At 42.9% G+C, this 7500-nt stretch overlaps 1 protein-coding gene and 1 long non-coding RNA gene across 3 annotated transcripts in view; one reads left to right on the forward strand and one right to left on the reverse strand.

Annotated features, from left to right (window-relative positions):
• The window catches only part of LOC123514328, a 7803-nt gene extending 4737 nt beyond the window's left edge, over nt 1-3066 (forward strand). Inside the window, exons 2-3 of the long non-coding RNA XR_006677573.1 lie at nt 1101-1205; nt 1596-3066. This is a non-coding gene — a long non-coding RNA (uncharacterized LOC123514328). The remainder of the gene's footprint in view (nt 1-1100; nt 1206-1595) is intronic.
• LOC123514327 overlaps nt 1-7500 on the reverse strand; it is a 45983-nt gene that overhangs the window by 29287 nt on the left and 9196 nt on the right. The gene's annotated exons all lie outside the window — the stretch shown is intronic.

Consider the following 7500-nt stretch of genomic DNA (forward strand, 5'->3'; position numbering starts at 1 on the left):
CTCTCATCCTCTCGGCCCACAGACTCTCGTGCACAAACATTCCATTTTGCCTGATGCAGCAGTTTTGGCTCACCCTCCTCCTCCTCCTCCTCCTCCTCCTCCTCCTCCTCCTTGTCCGTCCCTTTCGGTCTGGCTTGGACTGTTATTTCCCTTCTTTCTTCTTCAGTAAGCTTTATCTTCCTTCATGATGAGTATAATTATCATCATAGTCATTTCCTCTTTTTTCTCCCCCCTTTTACTTCATTACTTTCATTTATGTCTTTTTTTTTTTCTTCTTTCCTCCTCCTCTTTGTTCGAGACAGGATGGAGGGATTCTATCTCTCCTTTCCCTACCTCCTATTTCTAGTCTTCTGCCTACATTTCCCTCTTCCCTCCTTCCTTGTCATAGGGCCTTTGCTCTCTCTCTCTCTCTCTCTCTCTCTCTCTCTCTCTCTCTCTCTCTCTCCTTTTATACTGGAAGCAAGAGCGTTCCAATGTCCTCTACCCTCATAGCTGTACACGCACGCAGGAGTACCCGCGCACATACATTAGCACACGCGCGCGCGCGTGCACACACACACACACACACACACACACACACACACACACACACACACACACACACACACGAAGTAGTGCTGGCCTATGCAGTCACTGAGATCTATGCATCATTGTAATTATGAAATGAACCAGAACATACCACAATAATAAAAAAAATAACATAAAAAGCAAAAATAATAAAAACATCTACAACAATGACAATAATAATAATAATAATTATAACAATAATAATAATAATAATAATAATAATAATAATAATAATAATAATAATAATAATAATAATAATAATAATAATAATAATAATAATAATAATAATAATAATAATAATAACAACAACAACAATAAAGAGAACTACTACTACTACTACTACTAATACTTATATTGATGATGATGATGACAATAATCATAATGATGATAATTATAATAATGATAATAATAATGATAATAATAATAATAATAATAATAATAATAATAATAATAATAATAATAATAATAATAATAATAATAATAACAATAATATGAAGTGATAATCTACTACACATATCACTTTGTTGCAACAGTGAACAGTCCTTAAGGCGGATTCCTTCATGTTCAGTGGGGTGTGCTGCCTGTCATTCCTGGCGTGCGTGAATCACTCGGTGTCACAGCCTCAGCAACAAAGGCAGGTGAGCTCCCTTGATTTGCAGCGACTGATGGAGGAAGAGTGACGTCTCTGCTACAGCCTTTCCACTAATACTCGCATGTTATTCTTCGTTAGGGCCACTAACTGCCTTTTTTACGGGGAAAGTGTAGTGACAATACTTGTATACGCATTTCAGGAGCTGGACACAGAATCTCAAGCAACACGCTTCCAGTCAGGAATTTTGACTAAGTTTCATATTCACATTGGTATTCTTGCGACATATGAATGGCCTTGTATCGTTGAGGCTAAAGGCTAAAATATGTATCCAGCAAGACGAAAATCTTAGCTGTCACGTACAACCAGTAATTACTTTTTTCAAACCAGACACTTTTTTTTTTTCCTTTTATTTCCTTTCAAGTATAAACCTCCTCAGAATTATGTCGCGCAGCGCTCCCCTGCCCGGCACGGCTCGGTCTGCAGCGTGTGGCGTCACTTCTCACACAAGGAGAGGACCGGCAGCAGGTGACGGCAGATGTGCGGGCCCACAGAAAACTCGTGCGCCCGCCGCTCCTGCCACAGCTGGGCCTACTGGGCAGTCTCCCCCACAATCAACATCAGAGCGGCCGCCACCAACACTCGGAGCAGGCGCCACCATTGCCATTCAACAGGATTCCCTCTCTCGCCTCCCCACCGACATCAAGTGTAATAACCCCTCTATGTTGCAGTCTCTCCCCTCCTTCCACGCCTGCACGACGAGCAGTGCATAAAGGAGACCCACGCCAGTGCACCCACAATATAAGAGCTATCACCACCCAATATTTGAGGGGGATTCCTGAAGACCTACCACTCCATTAAGTGGTTGTTTCCTCCTTCCATTCTTGTCTCCCCTTACATCATGGACTGCTGACCTTTTACAATTGCTCTATGCAAATAAACTAATTTGCATAGCAAGAGAGATTATAAATTCCAGTGATATTCCATTTATATTCGAATTACTTCAAACGACAGAAAATAATTAATTCCTAGAAATTCAATAAGTTCACTAAAATGCAGGAAGAATTACTTAACGAACACGTAACACCGTGTCGATCGTTTCTCTGATGTGACGCGCATAAATCTCAAAGAACCTGACACGGAGCTCAACTGTGGGAACATCTTATCACCACCACCACCACCACATCCACCATCGTTAATACTGATTGCGAAAGCTTTATTTTTCTCAAGACTAGGAAGAATTATAAAACAAAGTTCCTATCTATTCCCTATTTGTCTGCAAAGGACGAGAGGCACAAGGGCCCACATCATGTGGCTTGTCAAAATTTACATTTTTCAAGAGATGTCACCGATCGCAGTTGTCCACCAAGTAACTATGAAACAAATGGATAAAGTACTGAACTTGTTGAAAGTGTCATCGTCTCAGTGGATGGTGCTGGAACATCCCAGCAGCCAGCAACATTCGCGACCTCACAATTGCTTTCTAGATAATAAGCTACTTTGTCATGAAGTTTTGGTTTTAAAATACAAAAGCAAAATTATTTTTTTTCTCTCGTTGTAACTCGTTAGGTCTAATTAATATAAACATAATTCCATTTTACATATCTGAAGTTGAATATGCTATAATCATTAACCCAATTACAGACACCATTCCTGGAATTCATCTCCCCTAAAACTGTTGTACATACCTCTCGCATACATTGTGTTCCAGTATAGCTTTCTTCTAAAGTCAACAGTTGGGGAAGCTGCTGTTAAGAATGTTCTATTAGATGTACAGAATATTACTCTGAGAGAAAAAAAAGTATATACAGATTCCAACCATACCTGCCACCACTGCTGTCAATGTCAAAATATGATACGCAAAGAAAGAAACATACATTCTGAGTCCTTCCTCATCCTTTCCCTTCCGTTACTTCCCTTTCTTGAAGCTATTTCCCGGACTCACCTATTCACTCCTGCATCGCCCATCCCCCAATTCGTATCTCAACCATACACTCACTCTACTGTTCGCTTCCCTCATTCTTCCTCCTCCCCTTCACCTCCCTCTGGAGGTTCTCAGCTTTTGACTGGAGTATTGATCTTTGGCAATCTTCCCGAGCACTTGAGCAACTAATATCAATCAGGCGGAGTTAAGGGCTCGCGGTCCGGCGTTTCCCGGAGCACAAAAATAAGATTTTCGAACCCACCCTCTCCAATTACTCCAGGTCCAGCACAGAGACCACACGGCCTTTGGCCTTCCCTCAGCCTGACCGAATATTGCTACACATTTCAAGCTCACGCACCCTAGGAGGAAAAAAAAAAATAATAATTTTCTGGAGAGCTATTATAGCAATAGCACTGGGAAGAGAATATCGTCCAAGCAAATAAAAGGCTACTGCATTCCCTTTGGACACCAATCCCCGCCCCCTGCCTAAGAATGAAAGTCTGTAGTGTCGCGTATATCACCTTCACAGCGGGAGGACCACAGGCCTCGTCAGCAGCGGGAGGCGGGCGGAGGGAAGCAACAATAAACACTGCAGGGAAAGATTACGTTTGCCTGAGGCATTTATCCCGCTGACGATCTGAGTTGTGTCATCACTCAGCCCGGGCCTCCGCCTCGCCTGTACCCAGCCCACCCCCAACCCTTTCCTCACCCTTCCCTGCCCCTTCAAGTAATATTGCTACTCAGCTTCCTTCTTTTGCTTTTATCGATTTTTCTCCTTACTGATTTTCCGGAATGTTTAATTATTGTTTATAAACACATTCAAATGAGAAAGACCACGCACAGTATGCCTTCCACTCCGTCATGGTTCAAGTGTCAGGTGTATGTAGGATCTAGTCGTTGAGTTTTCACTGAGTTTTTACTATCGGAGCTGCCTCATCCTTGCCTCTGCTCCCGGAGGGATTTGAAGACGCTGGAGATGGTGACTAAAAATAAATCACACACAAAAGGAGGAAAGAAAAGAAGAGCCAAGAGTGGGTGAATGACTTCAGTGGACTTAGTTGAAAGATCAATTAATTTGCCGCACGATCGAGTCTAGACGGGCAGGGCCGCAGGTCTGACGATCGCCACCTTGCCATTCTCTGCCCCTCCAGGATGTCTGCTTCTGTGGGGAGGCAATGCTCGTTTCTAGCGTTATTACATGATTATTGTGAAGCTTAATATTTGCCACCAAGCTGCAGTGGAGCAACGCAAATATAAATTCATTCACGTCTGCTATTACGCATTCAGCTGCGGCAATTTTCACGTGCTGTGTGTATAATAAAGTTGTCTGTATATGACTTCCTGCCAAATCAATATTTTGTATCTACTCATTTTTTTGTTTTTCTTTTTTTTTTCACTATGTTTTCATGTGTCCTCAATCGTCTCATTTGCTGTGCCTTACTATGTGGCCTTGCAGTCAGAAGAACACATTCCTCTGCACCAGGTTCAGACATTCAGCACTTGTCATCCGTTCCTCGTGGCACACATACACCACCAATACCGCTTCTACATTTCTGCTCAAGAAACAGCTTCTTTAGTTAGCGTATCAATTTATTTATTTAGTTACACATTTGCTTTTTTAAGTTGAAGTTGACGACACTCATTCGTATTATTATGTATGATACAAATATGAAATTCAGCCCAATGATCACACACACACACACACACACACACACACACACACACACACACACACACACACACACACACACACACACACAGATATATATATATATATATATATATATATATATATATATATATATAGAGAGAGAGAGAGAGAGAGAGAGAGAGAGAGAGAGAGAGAGAGAGTGAGAGTGTGTGTGTGTGTGTGTGTGTGTGTGTGTGTGTGTGTGTGTGTGTGTGTGTGTGTGTGTGTGTGTGTGTGTGTGTGTGTGTGTGTGTGTGTGTGTGTGTTTCAAGACAATGGCCGTATGTGGCGTTTGAGAGCTAACATGTAGATCTTGCTGTTCCTTCCATTCATCAAATCTATAGTTTGTTGAGACTCCATCAGCCGTCTTGCGAACACAAGTGATGAACTGTCAGCCGTAATCTCACCCAGTCAAGGACCACCATCGGACTGAGTGTATAGTGCTACTGCATGGATGGACAGACTGGGCGGTGCTCTGAATACTGTGTGCCGTTGGAGACGTCACTCACTCACTCTCTCGTGACTCTACATTGTTTCCAAAGTTGTTTGGCGTTGACTCTAAATTGTTTACAGTCCTGGATATCAATACGACAGGTTAAACTATAACAGCATTTTCTCTCTCTCTCTCTCTCTCTCTCTCTCTCTCTCTCTCTCTCTCTCTCTCTCACACACACACACACACACACACACACACACACACACACACACACACACACACACACACACACAACGATTAACACTCGTCACGTTTAACTTAATATCATCCGGCTAGGAACTTTTTTTTCTCCCCTAGGGCTTTCCGTTCACATCCTATTAATAATAGCCGGCAAGCTTTCCGCTTTCCCTTTTGTCTGTGAGTTCGAAGCTTTCAAGAGGGAGAGAATCAAGTAACTTTAAGAACTACAACGATCTTTCTTCCACGAAATTCTCTCTCTCTCTCTCTCTCTCTCTCTCTCTCTCTCTCTCTCTCTCTGTCATACAACGCTAAAATTACACCTAAATAAAAGTACAATAAAGAAACCTCAGAGGGTGTCGAAAGCCAGGCGCCTCGCTTCACTCCACACACGCGGAGAAGGAAAGCGCACTAACACATTTTGCTGAAGTGCAGGGTTTATGTTCCCATTAAGGCCATTAAGCTGAAAATTTCTGAATGTTTCCGTGCCGTGGCAAGGGAACGAAGACGCCACAACTTTAATAATGAATTGCAAACACCTGTTAAAAGTTTTCTGAAGGCGGTGTAATGTTAAGGAGCAGTCTGAGCAGAGGGTAGGGAAGGGAATTATGGAACGTAGTAACTATATAATAATGAACATGAACCAACAAATTTCATTTCGTGGATTTATTTCCATTCTGATTTGTTTGTATACTTGTGACATCGTTTCACTAAACTTAAATTTGTGAGTTTGAAATGTAGAATTTTGGTCTAACCTCGCCTTCTTGGCACACGCATAAACTGCTCGACGGAGGAACCTAAAGCTGTAGGAGGGTTCTCGTTCAAACGGCTGCCTCTAAGGGGGCAGATGACCTGCTCGCCAGCCTATTCAAAACATTCCAGAAGTGGCTCTGTCTTAACGCTTGATATCACACATCAATATGTCATTACTACAGATTCTTGCACCTTCAGTACTCGCATGTAATATACGATCACCTTCTCTCATAATATATCAAATCGTTTTCCAGAATGACAGTGTAGATATAGCCTTGGCTACGTGCTGGGCATGGAGAAGCCGCGTTCCCTCCTACCACCGGCCAAGATCACGTCATCAACTGATGGGAAGTAGTAAAGCAAAGTGGCGCGTTGGCGAGATCTTGCCGTGTATGCTCTACACCAGGCTGGTCACGCCGACCTCACAATCTCAGCATCGTATGAAAATCACCGGAGGGTTAAAGGTGATCTCAAAGAAGAGCCAGCCTATGCACCGCCCAATACACGAAACATACCCATCTGCCAGCAGCCAGACATCCTATAACCTAAGGTTACAGCCAGTTAAAGCACTCGCCCATCAGTTAACAAAGTAGGCCGCAAGACAGCCAGTCAGTCATGCGACAGTATCTATGTAGTCAAGGTTCCTCCACACTGGAAATTTATTCATGGAAAAAAACTGGACGAAACCAAGCAATAAATACGTATTAGCTGTGTCGTTATGGCTCTCTTCCTGAATGGAGTGGCGAGGATGCTTACAGCGGGGAGTGAGAGCGGGTGAGAGCGGGTGAGAGTGGATGAGATGTGTGGAGGAATTAACGCAGACCGCCCGTAAGGGAATAGTCTGGCTGTCAGCCCATATGGTTAAGCTTAGTGGAACATCACACGGGAGAGACAGACTTGGGTAAGGAGGACGCGGCGGTACTAATAAAATATTTCAAAACTTGGACTCATCAGTGCAACAAGAATAAAAACTCCCCCAAAGAAAGTAAAATCAAACACATGATATTCCAAGATTTCATGCTAAACCATACTTTTACTAATCACCAGTGTAGATAACTGCACTGGCCAGAGGAACGACCAGAGCCACGATACACAGCAGCAGCATCTGATAGTGTTGCATCAAGGATGGCAAAGTCACACGTAATTACTTCCTGGAACAGCAGAGCCACCAACACCGTTCCCTTGCTGCCCACCTCTAAGTTCAAATAAATGCAAACATAAAGATTTCTAATATTTCTGTTAGCACTACATCACAGACATTTGTCCTTCTATTTCGGTTGACCCTTTGACTTGCTAGGGAACTG

Source organism: Portunus trituberculatus, chromosome 37, assembly GCF_017591435.1.
Source record: "Portunus trituberculatus isolate SZX2019 chromosome 37, ASM1759143v1, whole genome shotgun sequence".
NCBI classification, from domain to species: domain Eukaryota; kingdom Metazoa; phylum Arthropoda; class Malacostraca; order Decapoda; family Portunidae; genus Portunus; species Portunus trituberculatus.